Here is an 18,029-nt window from a genome sequence, read left to right as displayed (position 1 = left end):
CCCTCAAAAATGTTCAGCTTCTAACCTCCCTAGCAACCAGCCCAATGCCTTAATTTATAGTGCAATGGAGGGAAGTTACTAGGTCCTCCTTCAAAGGGATAAAGCCCTCCTTCAAAGGGATAAGCTCCTCTCATCAAGGGATTAGCTCCTTCTCTTTTGGGATGCATGAAGCACCTAGGAGCGAACCATCCACACCAAAATTCCTTCTAGAATCATCTAAAATTAACCCAAAGTGAGTTTTTGAGAATAAACTTGCGCCTTTTTGACTTTCACAGGGGTTCGCACCCACTCCTTTAGAGATAGAGCAGGCAGGTCCGCAGGTAACATGAACAGGGGGCACAGGACCGTAGGCAACAGTGAGAGAAAGTGTGGAACCAGAGCTTTAATGATTTTTAAGGTATTTCTCTCATTTTCAAAGCCTGACATGAAGAGCTGAGGTTTGAGACTTGCTTAGGAGGACAATATGAATGATGATGGACCCATACTGACCACAAATAGTCATGGTGACAATATTTTGTGTAACAGATTGCCCCCTAAAGTGCGAAGTCTATAGTAGATGAGGATTTCATTTATCATCGAGGAAGAGTGAAGTACTTTATCATTTCAAGGATCATCTTGTGGAGAGCCTGGTTAGAACCTGTAAAAACATTCAATGCAAAATATATATATGAGATTATATATTCGCTGAGGTAGGCATTCCCATACTCAGATCAAAACTGACTAGAAAACTAACTACTGCTCTGATATAGGAATGATCTTGTAATACATCACAAGTATAGACACATGTAGACACAATATGGACGCAGCCATCTATTTATAAATAGTCCACTGTATAATGAATACAAAATTCCTTGCAGCCTGGATGGTGGAAACTAGAACCATGGTCTTGATTTCTACTTCTCAAAATAGTACGATTCTAACCATGTGAATGAATGTGTCGAAGTCGAACATGGTAGAAACCACTTGATTACCAGTAAATGATGTAAATTGTTAACAAGTGTGAGAGAAACCACCAGTAATGTCAACGGCTCTCAAAGTACTTAGCACAATCCATGAGATGTGAATAGATGTGTTGATGTCGAACATGTCACAGAATCCTTTGATCGAAGGTCAATGATGCAACCTGTCGTCGAAGGCGAGAAACCTGCCATTAAGGCATGCAGATCCCAAGGTACTGACGATTTCTAGATCATCTTTCTAGATAATGAGCTGAAGTCGATAGAAAGCGATCCATCATAGGCAGACCCACAACACGAAATCATAGATCAAGTTTGAAGAAATTTATTTGCAAGGACTGACTCAGGGATGGTCAAGATGGATGACAGATATTTTGTAGATGAATGGCTTATTTGCACTGACCTCTTGAACACATAACGACACAGCAAATGGTTTGGTGACAATTGACCCAAAGTTAATACCCAGAAACCAGCTGAAGACTTTCAATATGTTTTGATCAACTGTTAGGCAAAGGATTTCCCAACCCAGGTGAATAAAAGTGTCGTGTTCAAGAGTGGTTACAAAGTATGACAAACAGGCTCATTTTTCTCTCTTTTCCCCCACCATTTCTGGCAAGTACCTCTTTATTTTTGACAAGCTTGAGGAGGATAACATTTGCTTGATTATAAGCTCATCCTTCGGATGAGTCCAACTTAGTTTAAATTCGAACCCTAAGAAGAAGTGGTTCGTTCCTATTTGTAATTGAACAGGTCCTTTATTGTTAAATTTTAACGAGTCCAGTATAGGAGAAACTCGACGTTTTTCAATTTTAGAGAGTCTGAAAAAACTTAAGAAGACTCCATGGTTGTCCTTTTTCGTAAATTTGTGTCTCCCAAGCCTGAAAAGTATAAAATAATACTTGAGAGAACCACTTGATCATTACGACCAAGGAGTACTTTTCATAATTAGTGCCTCTGATCTGAAAAAGTAAAAAAGTGATCAATGACACGTCGTTTTATAACCAATATCGAATTTGAAACGACAAAAATCTGGCAATCTTTTCATGTTTTTACGGTCAGAAAAGGGTTGTAAGTGGACCGTAATTTTAGTTTTGTTTTAACGAGTTTAAAAAGAAAAACTCGATGATCTTTTCATGTTTTAGGAGTCAGAAAAGAGCTTAAATGTGACTCTAATGTTTTTTCGTCGAAAATTACCGATTTCGCCTGAAAAATCCGTTATCCTGAACAAAAACTCAAACATTACTCATACCTGTTTAAAATGGATAAAAATGCTTCAAAAGTTACCTCTTTAAAGTGAAACATAAACAAATTAAAAACTCATTTATTCAAAAAACTTATAAAAAGGGCTTTTGTAAATTCATTTTTACTGTTTGAGTTCGGGGTGAGAAAATAGAGCTTTTGGCCAGAAACTTCCCATGAAGATTGCGGAAAATCCGTCCGTTGGAATCGAACGTCGTCTCCTCCAGGTAATCTACATCATCCTACTCTTTCATTTCATCCATTTCAAAGTTGTTTTTAGGTTTCAATTTCATTTCTTAAGGGAATTTTAGGTTAGAAACCCGCGCGGAGGGGTCTGCAAGCATACCGCAGGTAACCCACAGACCCCAACTTTTTTGTAAAAGGAAAAAAGTTAGGGGTCCGCACTTGCCATGAAGGAAAAGTGTGGACCCACGCACTGTCTCTAACAGAGAGGGTGCGGTCCCCGCAGCAAGGGTTTTTAAACCTAAATTTCTCAAAATTCACCCAAAAACTTTGCTTTTAGATAATCTAATTCACCTTTTTGTTGAATGTAGAGAATACATCATGCTTGACTGGTGAGAACGGGAGCATGAGGATGTAGATCTCGCTGCGATAAATCATCAACCTTCGATTGATACATTGAAGGCATGCGGCTTATACAAATTATGGGCCATACTTGGCATGAGGACCCAGGTGGACTTTTTGCAGTGGCTGGTAGACAGGTGGAGCATACAGGACCAGTGCTTCTTTATTGGTGGTCATCAGCTCGAAATGGAGTCGGCATAAATTTACTTTTTGACTGGTTTGCCTAAGAGAGGTGAACACTTGACTCTATTCGGGACTGGGCCAGATAGCCAGTCTGTCGATAGCCTCCGGCTCGAGTTCTATAACAACCAGACTAGAGACAAAGGGATAGACATCAAAACCATATCCCTTCCTGAACTCAAGGTAATTGCGTTTACTGTTACTAGGCTCTACGGGAGCATAACACTACATGTAGCCATTGGATCCCAGATGCGGATTGCAGTAGACTGCTTTGGAGGGACCATCTTCAACTAGTGTGATGCTGTGTTGGCTAATATAAAAGGCCAACTAACTCGAGCAAAGAACGGACAATTGAAGACCTTTGGATATGGTGCTTTAGTCATGAGCTTTGGTCTAGAGAGGTTTCCAATGTTGTTCCCACAGCATCTCACTGTTGGAGCTGGACTTCCTCGAGAGCCCAAACTGATGTGATGGGTTGCAGTTATGGCCCGCCATCTTGAGGAGGGGACAAAAGTCGTTCGATTCACTCCTGAGTATTTCCATTGGTTGGAGAACCAAGTTTTTCCTATTCAGGATTTTCCTTACGCTGGGGTAGATTTCTGTGGTGACCCAGACATGGCTCTTCCACCAGGAGAGCAATGGGATGATTCAGGTAAAATCATTTTCAACATTTTGTAATTTATTTATTTTTTTTGTTTTCATCTCGTCCCAAAATTGATAGTAAAAGTTTCAAATGTAGATGTAGGTCCACGGCGACCAGCCGCTCTCTGACCATATGAGAGGAAACAACCAGCTGCAGCAGCGCCAGTCCCACGGGACGAATCAGCAGAGACCTTGGCCGAATTGGAGAGTCATCTAGAGCGATTGACAACAGACATTCCAGAGACCATCATAGATGACATTCCTCTTAGGCTAAAATGCTATGTGATTGGGGTCCCAGGACCTTTCAAGATTCCTTTGCAGGGTGGCCCGTACAATGGTTTCTTATCAAGATCATCACCAGTGATAGGATGATTGCCTGTTGTAGACACATATGACATTTTTTGCTTTTTGTACTATCATTTTTGCCGATAATAAGACGTTTTTCAACCTATGATCGAAGACGATGTATATTTGACACACTCCTATATTATACTATATCACTATTACCGGCTTATCTTGTAAAACATGTTATGGAATGTTTTTAAATTTACTTATATGATTGTTGCAAATGTCTACTTAACATTCGAGAAGCAATTGCATCTGCTAATGTATTTAAATATCTTGGAATATGCTGATATTCAATATAGTCAAATTCACATTCCAAGAGATGAACTCTCAAAAATAATCTCAATAACACTGGATTTCTAATGGCATATACTCTATTAAGCTGTAACAACGAGTTCAGAATCTAACCTCACTATCAAACTTCAAATCCCAAATGAAATAGATTCAGATAATAAGTCAATCACTACACTATACTCGGCAATGTTGTTCGTTGTTTGACCGAGGCTTACCCCATGCATAGATACCAACTCGTCAGAGGGCGAATAGATAACCCAAACTGCGGAAGAAATGTTCTGTATATTACGACAAGCACCATCAGCGAAACCAATGTATGTTTGGAGAGGCGTCGACATCTACAATATCAAGAGTAAAACCAAGATAAGCAGGAATAATGACGAAAAGCACTCTCTAAGCTAAGGACACTTTTAAACTAAAACACACCAGCTAGAAAGAAAACTAACCTAACTAAAAATCTCCACACCCGGATTTAAGCATAATACCTCTTCAGGTAAAGACCATTTCTGGGTTTACCTAAAGAGACCTCGTCAAAGTCTACCAATTCATAGGCCCCTTTTGCTAGCTTTCGCTTAACAACATAAGGACCATGCCACATGGGTACAAATTTTCCAGCGCCTAATTTATCATTTGCTTGATCGTACAATAAGACTAGGTCTCCCTCCGAAAAATTTCGAGGGGTAACATTTCGATCATAATGAGATTTAATACGTTTGGCATGAGTTTCGATCGCTAATGCAGCATCACGTCAATTCTCATCTAGCTGAGCCAAGTATAACAAACATTTTTCCTCTTCGGAAGTAGCTAGAAGTAATTCGATGGCCATTTGCAATGACGGGATTTCGCATTCAATGGGTAACACAGCTTCCAGACCATAAACTAGTTGGAAAGGAGTGAACCCGGTTGATGTTTTTATTGAGGTTCGATACGCCCAAAGCGCTGAAAATAGCATGTTATGCCAATTCGACCTATGAATCCCAATGATTCGTCGGATCATGATGACTAGAACTTTGTTGATGGCTTCAACCAAACCATTAGCCTGTGGATAATATGGAGTTGAACTGTCATGACGCAAGCCAAGTTGGCCTGTAATTTCAGTCATCATAATGTTTCGAAAATGACGCCCATGATCAGTGATAATCACTTGTGGAACACCAAACCTAGCAATTATATGATTGAACATGAAAATTTCAGTAGTTTTACCGTCTGCCTCAAATGTAGGCATCGCCTTGGCCCACTTGGTAAAATAATCTACCTCATGGATGATATACGCATGCCCCCCAGCCGAGTGAGGGTTACATGTAATAAAATCGATACCCCATTTCGCAAAAGGACCGATGGTAATTATAGGGTTGTTATAGACATTTTTGTGCCTTACAGCTATAAGCATGAAATGTCCATAATCCAAGGGATCCAAAGTCCCTAAACATGTTGTTCCTACCCCTAGAGGAACAAGGCTAACAAACCACAGCAATTCACAGAAGTTCTCCACCAGAAACTGCTCAAAAACAAGTCAATTCAGGATCAATTCAGAAGCTCCACTAGCTGCCTGCGTTGGAATGCAGAGGCTACACTGGCTAGTTGCATTGCAACGCAGGTGGAAGCACTACCAGGGTGTGCTGAGCGGGAAATGACAAATGTCAGGGTCTCTTGTGAGAGGTGTCAAGACTGTGGAAGCTTCCAGAATCTTCCTCCATGACACTTGCCTTGCTGAGTTCGACTAAGTGATGAGTAAGAGGCTCTTAGTCTCCAAGTGGAAGTAAGAACTGACAGAGAGAGAGAGGACACTAGTCAGATCACAAGCTGACTCATCCTCACTCCAAACATCTATATATAGATCTCTCCTCCATGAGATCTAGAGGCGGGAATTTTGTTATTGCAAAGAATTGCTGTTGGTTTGAGATTGGAATCATTGGGTGCTTAATGCTTTGAAGGGAGGTGAAGATAGGAATTTCATTCGCTGGGAGGTAGATGCTGGATTGGAACTCTCTTGGTTGTATCTCCTCCTGAACCTTGTTATTTCATCAATAAAGCTATCTTGGTTTCTCCTATATACTGATGTGTCTTTGATGTATGATTGCATTAGTATGTTTAGTTTATTTCTAATCCTGAACTAGTTATGAATATGAATCTATGTCTTTGTGTAGTGTTCCCTTCTTGTGATCTTGCAGGAACCTGTTGAAGCTGAGCGAGCGAGAAGGCAAGTAGCTGGGAACCCTCAAAGAGAAGAGAAACTGGATCAAGGGACAAACGGAAGACACCGGTTAGTTCATCCATCTCTCTTCATTCTTAATTCATAAAGAGAGAATACTAGAATAGCTGTTTCTGTTTGTTTCTAAGGCACTGTCACACCTTAGGTGGATAGGATCGTCCTGCATAGGCATTTTTCCCCACAAAAAAGTGGTGACTCCGCTGGGGAGATCTGTTTAGTCATTTTATTTGTGTTTCTATCATTGTTTGTTTCATAGACTCAACAGCAACAATCGAACTGCATCTGCTATTCTCAGATGCAAAGTAGACAACTGCTGCTTTTGTCCAATCACTGGATTTGTCTATGATCTGAAAAATGGACTCACAAATGATTTGATGATCCTTTTTGATAGATCTTAGTCCTCCTTCAAAGCATCCCTTTGATTGTACCTTGCTTGTTGCTTTGACTTGGCCTGAAACTGTAGATTAAATAGCAAACCGTGACCTAGAACCCAGTGAGGAACTCTCGTTTCTCCTTCAGCGCAGGCTCTGTGAAGAGACTCTGCATTTCAACGCAGTTCCCGTGAAGGCTACTTGCGTTGAAATTCAGTTTCCCTGTTATACAGGTGCGCTGATCCAGTTAGGCCTTGTGCAGCTTGGGTTCTCTGCTCTGTTTTGCCTTGTTTTGATCTCTGATTTTTGCAGCCTGTAACCAGCATAGGTACCTGTCTGATAGCCCCTTTTCTCTGCTTAAATTCCACCTCCTTTTGTACAAAAGACTGTGAGTGTTTTTATGTGTTTGTGGCATCATTTACAGTTTCCCTTTGCAAGAGTGAAATAGTCATCCTGTAGCCCTTGATTCAGATCTGTTGATTGTGATCTTAGGAGAGAGTTCATTGGCTGTTTACAGTTGGTTATACATTCATTTTTTCTTTTGGTTTGAGTTTGTCTCTTTTGAGTGTCAAAACAAGTATTCATTTCGAAAATCGTTAAGTGTTGTAATCTCTTCTACCCTTTCTGATTTCGAAAAAGTAAACTTGTTTGTATTTGTCATTTAAAAGCAAATTCAAAGTTGTGCAAAAAGCTTTCTTTTTAGGCATCAATATTAAGAAAGCGGAAAACAAACACTTGCATTGTGCATTTGCATCTTGATAGTTTGCATGATTGATTTAGGGAAAGTGCATTTAGAGTGTGCTGATTTCTCTCTAAGAAAAGATGGTGTCTTTCTTTTCCCTTTGTAGCTAGGATTTTCATTGTTGAAAAAGAGATAAAATTTTCTTATCATCTTTTAGATTGCATTTAGGAAGTTGTCTATACATCTCGTGGTGAACCTCAAAAGGAAAACTTCTAAGAAAGATCAACATAAAATAAACTAAATGAACTTAATAACGCTTTGTAAGATAACGCACAACATAGAGGTCTAGGCTAGAGACGTGTTCCGGCGTCGTAAAACCTGGTATCTGTTGGCCTCGCTGATGGTTGGGTGATTCCTCCTGAGGGACCAAAAGTGCCAATACGGATTGTGCTCCCACGTACCGTCGCGTATATATTGGGAGACCCCTATAGGCTTAAAACCTTTATCCTTAGGAAGCCGTGTCGACCGCCCTACTGATCGCAATGCACCGAACACAGCATTCGGGAAGATTGACTGCCGTACTGTAAAATGTATTCTGCAGTTTTGTGATTGGTTTGGCACACCCTCTACCTAGATCTCCAGAGAAGTTCCTTTTGGCCTTTTTCAGACTCTATAATGGAAAAAGTCCATCCGAGCATTTGTCACTTCGGGCTCGTTAAAACATCGAAGGCGACTAGAGTCATCTTTTGTTTTTTCTCGACTCTTTAAAACTGAAAAAACAAGTTGTGTCTAAAGCATCATTAAAACTTATTTTAAACGGAATAATAAATCACCCTTATTCCCGCGTTGATCTTTCAGTTGAGAAAATGGAGCCCTCCAACCAAGGAATTCCCCTTGGTGGAAATCCTAGTCCCTTCTCCTCTTGGGGAGATGTTGGAGCACCCCATATGGCCACATTGTCGCTTCCAGGACTGACAATAGGCTTGCCTGTCTGGCTCTTCTCAACTAATGTTGTTCAAAACACCACTACTCCTGAACAATCGAATCAGCAGTTAGACCAGTCCAGAGCTGCCCACCAGCCTTCCACTTCCTATAATTCTTCCTCTCCTCCTTCCTCTTCGCATGATGGAGCTGGCCAAGCCAAAAGCCAAGCTCCTAAGGAGAAGAAGGAGAAGAAGAAGAAAGAAAAGAAGAAGAAGGAGCCAAAAGCGACTGGGGGCAAGCGAATGGCGTCTAATGAAAATCCACACACTGCACTGACCAGGCCTAAATCGCCATGTGTCATATGCAAGGGAGACCACTTTCACAGAGATTGTCCTTGCATCCCTCGGATACTAAGGGACTGGTCTCCCCGCTTGCACAATTCGGTGGCGTCAACCTCTGATAGCCATGTTGACAGCACACCGTCAACTAGTGAAAGTGAAGCCACATGACAGAGAGGGAAAGCTAGATTTCCCTGCAAACTGTGTGAAGGCGACCATGCCATCCACCGTTGTCCCTTCTTAGACGAGGCTAAAAGAGTTTTGGAAGATCGCCCGGTTTTACCAGTGCAACTTCCTCCTGGATATCAAAAACTCCTGCCAAGTCCTTCACCAGTTGAGAACCCGGCTGGCCCGCTCAGGTGGTCAGCCGAAGCACCTATCATTGAGGATGAACCGTCTGAATCCATACCTAACGAAAGTCAAAAGGTTGAAGCAACAGTTGACCCGGTTTTGCCTTCAGAGGCTCTATCTTCGAATGATACCATCACAGAGGAGAATAAAGACGACACCGTCCAAATTCTCTTCATCAACACAGACTCCGACGAACAAGGGGGCAATTTGCCCATTCCTTTATCGCAGGAAGGAACTTCGTCAGAGTCATACCCGGCTGTCTATTCGGTCCCACCACCAAGCAACCTAGTTGTATCCTTCGACTGGAACCAACTAGGCAGACCCCGGTTGCCAGCAAGCATACCATTCAGAATTATCGTTCAAATATACAAAATGGTAATGGCTGGCACCATCATTGATGAGGGGGCATCTGTGAGTATCCTTTCCTCTATTGCTTGGAAAGCGCTTGGTTCACCAGCGCTTTTGCCTGAAATGAGAAATCTGACAGGCTTCGATAAAGGAACCAGTCGACCTTTAGGGATTCTTCCCAATGTGCCAATCACATTGAAAGGGAAGACCGTTCAAATGAACGTGATGGTCGTTCAAGGACCCTTGGATTATAACCTACTCCTTGGACGAGACTATATATATTGCATGGGAGCCATCGTCTCCTCACTCTTTAGAGTAATGTGTTTTCCGCATGAAGGAAGAATGGTCAAGCTCGTGGACCAACTTTCATTCCCCGGATCACGCATCGCAAATAGTCATATACCATCCCTAAATGGTCTCTTCACTCAAGAAATGTCTCAACCCATGGTCCATCCTCCTGATGAGCGCGAGTAATCCGGGAGGATATGACTGGAACCTAGGGGGCATGCGTCCTGGTCTGCTTCGGCAGGAAAACCTTGGGTATAGGGTAGGTTTCCGCGGGAGAATATGACTAGTCTGTACCCCGTCCGTCTAGGAAGAGGGGTTATTCTAGAATAAGATTCTCTTGTCAAAGCTACGTGTTTGGCACTGAGGTCATTCACCTTTGTCTATCTCGGTAGACACCGCCGAAGAAGTGTTTTGTTTGAAAGATTAACGGAACAATCTTTGGGTAGCCTGAAAGAGGTAGGCCTCTCTCGGTAAAACAATTGTTTTGGCGGAAGTGAAGTAGAGGTAACCTTGAAACTCTGTTTTATATCTGGGGGCATGCAAACCTTTTGGAGTGCAAGCAAGGGCGGCTATTTATTTTTTAAATTTTTAGGTCCTCCCTTTAAACCTGTAGGTCTAACCCTTTAAACTCGTAGGATTAGTCGTTTCCGAACTTGCATAACGAAAGGATCCGGAGCAAAGCTTTGTAAGATCTAAGCTCCATAAAAAATAGCATCTTCAATGAGACATTCTTATCATATGACTGGATTATTCGAGCAGTTTTAGCACACAGTTCATGCTCGTTAAAAAATAAACGCAAGATCCGAGCAGTTTTAGCGCATAGTTCATGCTCGTTAAAAAATAAACATAAGACCGAGCAAATGTTTCCACCCGCGTTTAAGCTCGTTAAAAAATGAACTATTCTGGTAAATAACCACCGTGAATGTAGCGACATCATCCATTAAAGCCTTGGTCGTGTTTGCCCACCCACCTCCACTTTTCCATTGGCCGATCATTCACCTCCATATGATTGCTTACCCATATTGAGGAACAGCTGCGAAGAGTGATTTCACTAGCCATCCTTGTGACACTGCCGTGATTTGGAAATTCCAATCCTTCCCTGGAATCAGCTGCTACCCCTTTTTATCACTCGTTCCTCAAAAGACGAGTCTTCTTTAAGCTCTTTTCATCTGACTCATAAAATATGAAAAGATTGCCGAGTTTTGGCCTTCTATCTCATTAAAGTGACCGGAAGAGCTATCCCTCCTCTAGATTTTAATCTTTTTGGACCTGAGGGATTATTGCACAAAAAGATCGAGCGCTTGTTTTATTCGGCTCGTTAAAACTATCGAAAATTCATCCCTTCTGTATTGTTTTATACTTTTTCGGACTTAAGGGATTAGATGACGAAAAAGGACTTTTGGAGTTAACTTTATGTACCTTTTTAGACTCTCTAAAAATGAAAAGGACCGAGTTATCCTTGTCGTTAGACTCGTTAAATGCATTAAATAGCGACAAACTTGTCTTTAGACGAGAACGAGTTTCCCTATCGCTAGGCTCGTTAAAACATAGCGATGGGCTTGCCCAAAGGGCAAGTTATAGAACAAGCATATGTTATCCTCCTCAAGCTTGACAAAAATAAAGAGGTACTGGTCAGCAATGACTGGGGAAAAATTGGGAGAAACTCAAGAAAACTTTGATGGTAGCAAGTCGCTCTTGAACATGACACTTTTCCTCCGTACCACAATCGGGTTGGGTTGTTTCATTCACCGGTCACATCACCATGGTCTCGCCATACCATCCATACTTGGGGTAATTCTACCAATCCATCGCATCAGTTTCGCCATATGTTCAAGAGAAGTCGTTCAGAGAAGTCACCTGTGTCCCATCCACTACCATACATTATACTCTTTCATGACCGCCACCCTGAATCATATGTCATCAGATCATTTTCACCTCCATCAAAATCATTAGCTCCGTTCCGTGTCAGTGATGTGGGATTCATTAAGGCCCTCCTTTGACGGATTGCTTCTTGTCGACATCAGCTCATTATCCAAGAAGTTGATCTAGGAACACCCCCTTCAGTACTTTGAAGCTTGCATGCCTCAATGGCAAGTTTCTCACTTCCGGCGACAGGTACACATCAATGACCTCCGACCAAAAGATTTTGCGTGGTGTTCGATGCCAAGTCCTCTATTCACACCACGTGAATTGTACTGCAGTACCTTGAGGGTCATCTTCATTATCGGTGATTCCTCTCGCGCTTGTTAACAGTTTACATCATTGACTGGTAATCAAGCGATGTCTTTCCATGTTCGACTTCAGAGCAATTCTCACATGGATCGACTTGTACTTAGAGTGAAGATCGGACGAGATTGAAGACCCCGGATCTAGTTTCATCCATCCGGGCTGCGATATATATTCAGAAAATAAAGACATGGAAATGTACAGCTTTGCAGCACAGATAATCATCCTACCAAAAGGATGATGGCTCTATCAGAGTCATCAGTCTATCATCAGACGATTGTCTGTTATATGTACATGAAAATGAATTTATAAAGCTGAGCATGGGAATGCCCGCCTCAGCTAGATCATGAAAAAAGTATGAAAATAATGTATTGTATTGTATTGTATTACAGGTCTCCTCCCAGCATTGAAAGAACTTCGGATCCTCCTAATAAAGCATTTCACCCGATAAACGGCCTCATACTTTAGGGGGAAACTGTTATAGACATTTTTGTGCCTTACAGCTATAAGCATGAAATGTCCATAATCCAAGGGATCCAAAGTCCCTAAACATGTTGTTCCTACCCCTAGAGGAACAAGGCTAACAAACCACAGCAATTCACAGAAGTTCTCCACCAGAAACTGCTCAAAAACAAGTCAATTCAGGATCAATTCAGAAGCTCCACTAGCTGCCTGCGTTGAAATGCAGAGGCTACACTGGCTAGTTGCATTGCAACGTAGGTGGAAGCACTACCAGGGTGTGCTGAGCGGGAAATGACAAATGTCAGGGTCTCTTGTGAGAGGTGTCAAGACTGTGGAAGCTTCCAGAATCTTCCTCCATGACACTTGCCTTGCTGAGTTCGACTAAGTGATGAGTAAGAGGCTCTTAGTCTCCAAGTGGAAGTAATAACTGACAGAGAGAGAGGACACTAGTCAGATCACAAGCTGACTCATCCTCACTCCAAACATCTATATATAGATCTCTCCTCCATGAGATCTAGAGGCGGGAATTTTTTTATTGCAAAGAATTGTTGTTGGTTTGAGATTGGAATCATTGGGTGCTTAATGCTTTGAAGGGAGGTGAAGATAGGAATTTCATTCGCTAGGAGGTAGATGCTAGATTGGAACTCTCTTGGTTGTATCTCCTCCTGAACCTTGTTATTTCATCAATAAAGCTATCTTGGTTTCTCCTATATACTGATGTGTCTTTGATGTATGATTGCATTAGTATGTTTAGTTTATTTCTAATCCTGAACTAGTTATGAATATGAATCTATGTCTTTGTGTAGTGTTCCCTTCTTGTGATCTTGCAGGAACCTGTTGAAGCTGAGCGAGCGAGAAGGCAAGTAGCTGGGAACCCTCAAAGAGAAGAGAAACCGGATCGAGGGACAAACGGAAGACACCGGTTAGTTCATCCATCTCTCTTCATTCTTAATTCATAAAGGAAGAATACTAGAATAGCTATTTCTGTTTGTTGCTAAGGCACTGTCACACCTTAGGTGGATAGGATCGTCCTGCATAGGCATTTTTCCCCACAACAAGGGTGGAGAGGAGCAGGTGGAGAGCGCATCTTTCGATAAAAAATTTGGCAGTTGTGGCATTTTCGGACCGCATTAATACAATCTTTAAACAAAGACAGCCAGAAATAGCCAGCGTGCAATATCTTTTGGGCTGTGGCAAACCCAGACATATGACCACCACACGCTCCAGAGTGACAGTCATTTATAACCCTTTCAGCTTCCTCATGAGTTAAACAACGTCGAAAAATAGAGTTCGCCCCACGATGATAAAGTGTATCTCCAATAATTTTGAATTGTTGGGACTGGAATCGTATTTTTCGACGTTATGACCTTGAAATTTCTGGCCGAAAGGATTGGGTTTGGAGATAAACGATGATATCCCCATACCATGGATCTAAAGTGCTGATTAGAAACAAGGATTCATCTGCAATGGGCTCCTCTACCATAGTTTCCGTGTCAGCACGCGGGAAGTCACACATCAACTCCGCAAAAACTAAAGATTTCTTCGACTTAGACTTTTCAAATTCCAAGTCGAACTCCTGCAGGATCACAATCCATTTGGAGTACCTGTCCCCTAGCAATTGTTTGGTCAAAATGTAGATCATAGGGTTGCAATCAGAAATTACTGTAGTTTTACATAGTAAAATGTAATGACGAAAACGTTGGACAGCTTGAACAGCTGCCAATGCCAATTTCTCCACATGTGAGTATTTTAGCTCAGTTGGATTTAAAGTTCGACTAAGATAATATATCACATGTTTAGTACCGAATTCATCTTCCTAAACTAACACCATTCCGATGGTGGAATGGGAGGCGGCGAGATACAAGAAGTAGTCCTGGTTGTAGTTGGGAGGATGCAATAATGGTGCATGGGTCAACGCGTGTTTTAGTGCATCAAAATATTTGTCAGCTATCTCATCCCAAAAGAATGGAGTATTCTGTTTCAACAACTAGGTAAAACCCTTTGTGATCTCGACGTAGTTAGGAATGAATCGACGTAAAATGTTTTCTTTCCCTTGCAAACTTTGGAGTTGGAGAAGACTCGAAGGAGGAGGCAGTTTGACAATAGCTTCAACCTTCGAGGGATCGACGTGAATGCCGACTTTTGAAACAAAAAACCCCAGTAACCGACCCGTTTCTATACAGAAAACACACTTGTGTGGATTCAACCTAATTCGATAATGCCTACACCTCATAAAGATTGCTCGTAAATGGATGAGATGATCAGCTCGATGTAATGAATGAGCAGGTAAATCATCAAGATAGGGTTGTACAATGTGCTTGATGTCATGAAACGCGTAAGACACGGCTCTTTGAAAAGTTTCCCCAGCATTCTTGAGCCCAAAAGGTAATTTGCAATAATAAAATGTCCCCCATGGACAAATGAAATCCGTTTTTGGTTGATCAGTAGGTAGAATATTGATTTGATTGTATCCGGAAAATCCATCCATGAAGGAGAATATTTCACTGCCGGAACAATCATCAATGATTTGATCGATATAGGCAGTTGGGTAATTGTCTTTTGGACAGGCTCGAGTAATGTCCCTATAATCGATACATATTCTTATTGACCCTTGCTTTTTGTTAACAGGAACAATATTCGAGACCCAATCTGTTAACAGAATCAGATAAATGAAACCTGCTTTGAGTAATTTTTCAACTTCTGCTTTAATAGCAGCAGCTTTTCTCGGGTGGATCTGATGCAAACGTTGCCGGACGGGTTTAGCATCTGGGTAAGTTTTGATTTCATGAACAACAATTGCTGGGTCAATTCTTGGCATTTCCTCATATGACCAGGCAAACACGTCGTGGAATTCTTGAAATAGGGCCTTATATGTTTGAATTTCATCTTCCGTATAAGAGGCACCATTATGTATGTTTTCAACAATTCCAGGCTTAACCGAAATATCAATAGGAATAGTTCGAGAAATGTTTCCCAAATTTAACTCAGAATCAAGAAAAATCATTTTCAAAATGATCAATCTCAGGTAAAAATGAAGATCTATGATAAAGATCTTCCCATGGTAAATCATCGACACATAGGATTTCACGAATTTGCTCATCAGTGTGGACAAGTTTGGAAAATGTTGTTGAATCCGAGTTTGATGTTGAAAATGATTCCTCATGGACCACATTCATTAAGTCAATTTTGGTTGAAAAGGGGTCGGAAAACAACTACACGGCCTGGTACGCAATTTCATATGGACTCAAAGGCATAACATTACCAAATGAGTCTATCTCAGATTCAGAAGGTACGATCCAAGGATCCTCATAAACAATAGTGTCTGACAAAATAATATGAATGGTTGCAGTAGAAGACGATGCGTTGATAGGAGGAAAAGGAAAAGTTCCTAGTAAACCAGAATCTTTAACTAGTCCTACTCCAACATCCTTATACGGGATAGTTGTTTTGCCGACATGCTGAATACTTTCAGAAGAGGCTGGGTCGGATGAAAAGTAAGTCATCTGGTCTATAGTTACGATATTTCCATTATGAGGGAACTTTATAAGCTGAAAGACCGATGAAACGACAGCTGTAATAGTGTAAGACCAACTACGACCCAAGAGAAGGTTGTAATCTAGAGGGGCATCAACCACCTCCACATCTAGATTAACAGTTTTGCCTTCAACCCCTATAGGTAAATCCTATAGAATTCCAAAAGGATGAAACCCACAGCCATCAAAGGCCTTTAGAATCGTCGGGGATTGATTTAGCATAGGAGAACCAAGCGATCTCCAACACTGTATCGACATAATACACGTTGAGGCTCCCTCATCAATCACAGTCCTATAACAAGGTCTGTTTTTGACTAACACTGGGATCTGGAAAGCCATTTGATGAGGTAAGCGTGGTGTACTATTTTCTAGATAGAAAATTATAAGGTTCGAGTCCTGAACGTCAACAGCTCCTATAGCCGACAATAGCAATTTACGCTGTGTTGGGCATGATTGCAGCACTTCCAAAGCCGACATTGTTGAAGGTGAAACAGCCAAATCTTCAACAATGTTATAGTTTTGAGCCACTCTCGCATGTGGATTGAAAGCTGACTTCCGGAGTATACCCTTGGCGGGCGGTTTGATTACTAAGTCTGGGTTACGTTTCTCGATCTGTAGTGGATCGGAAGCGGGAGTTGAAGTTGATGGGTTCGAATGAGAAGATTCTGCTTCTTTACCATCAACAGGACTTTTACTACCATAATCATGTGATCGAGTCATAATCCTAACATGGGACATCATCATTATGGGTTCTTCAGAGGCATTTTAGGAAGAACCTATCATCTTACTGTCTTGACTAGGAAAAGGATCTTTCAAAACAGCAGGCATTTGGGAACCTTTGACAATTTTCGCAACCTCTGCACGATGACGGCAGTCTCTTGTAAAATTCTCTTCATCACAAATGAGACAAGGATAACGAGGTTTGCGTTTCTCATCAGTTGATTCCGCTTTTTCTGGTTTCTCTTTCGAATTTTTATCTGTTTTATTTTTCTTCTTCCCTTTCTTCTTATCGTCGGATTTTGATTTGGCCGTAGATGACTCTACAACATGAATATCAGCGGAAATTTCCGTGGAAGAATCTCCTTTCGGGGAATCTGGTAAGGTTATGATAGGAGAAGAATTCTTGGAAGATTTCTTCTTACTTTTGGTATTAACCGTACCAATCATACCATCAGCGACATGAGACCCTGAAGGAGCTGCAGTTATTTGATTTTGTTTAGGAAGATCAGGGATTTTCTCGTCTAATGTACCTAACTGCGTATAAACTAAGTCAAGGTACTGAGCTTGAGCAATTACTTGCTCTTCAATAACGACTCCGGCCTTAGCTACATCCTCAGTGATCTTTGGTAATAAAGATTTTACAAACCATTCAGGTAAGATTTGATCCGAAATAAAAACTTTCACTAAACGTTATCGACGTCTCCGTTCACGAATGTGATCTGAAATGTAAGTGGACGTCGACTGCTTTAATGAAGTAAATAATTCCGTGCCATTGTCATATCTGACTGGCAACTGAAAATAAGTTAGAAACGAAGTAGCTAATTGACTAAAGTTATAAAAAGTGGCTCGCGGTAACTCAATGTACCACTTGGCCGCAAGACCAATTAGAGTGTGCTGGAAAAGCCTTAAACGGATTGAATCATCTGAAATGGAATTAGACGCACACCAGAGGTGATAAGTCATCACATGGTTCTACGGGTCCTCTCCCGATTTGCTTTCAAACTTAGGAATATCACTAGGAAACGTATTCGGCATTGGCGGCCAAAACGGAAGATAGTTAATTGGATCGTTCGTAAGGTGTGACAAGTCAAACAAGTCCAAAGTTGCAATAAATGGTAACTGACGATTAGGGTCCCTGAAACCCTGGGTCATGAGAGCAACCCCAGGAGGAGGATATCCAGGATAACTAGGAATTGGAATTGCATTTTGGATATTATATCCTCCCGGAAAACCAGGATTAACCGGACCGTACTGGGGTTGTTTAGGTTGTTGATATGTATAGCTAGGGTACGGTTGATACTGATAGACTGGCTGCTGCACAGCAGGACCAAAT

This window comes from Pinus tabuliformis, chromosome 5_2 (assembly GCF_031772625.1).
Source record: "Pinus tabuliformis cultivar Carrire ecotype Pingquan chromosome 5_2, CPIR1, whole genome shotgun sequence".
NCBI classification, from domain to species: Eukaryota; Viridiplantae; Streptophyta; class Pinopsida; order Pinales; family Pinaceae; genus Pinus; species Pinus tabuliformis.
The sequence above is the reverse complement of the archived record's forward strand: the minus strand, read 5'-3'. Positions refer to the sequence as shown.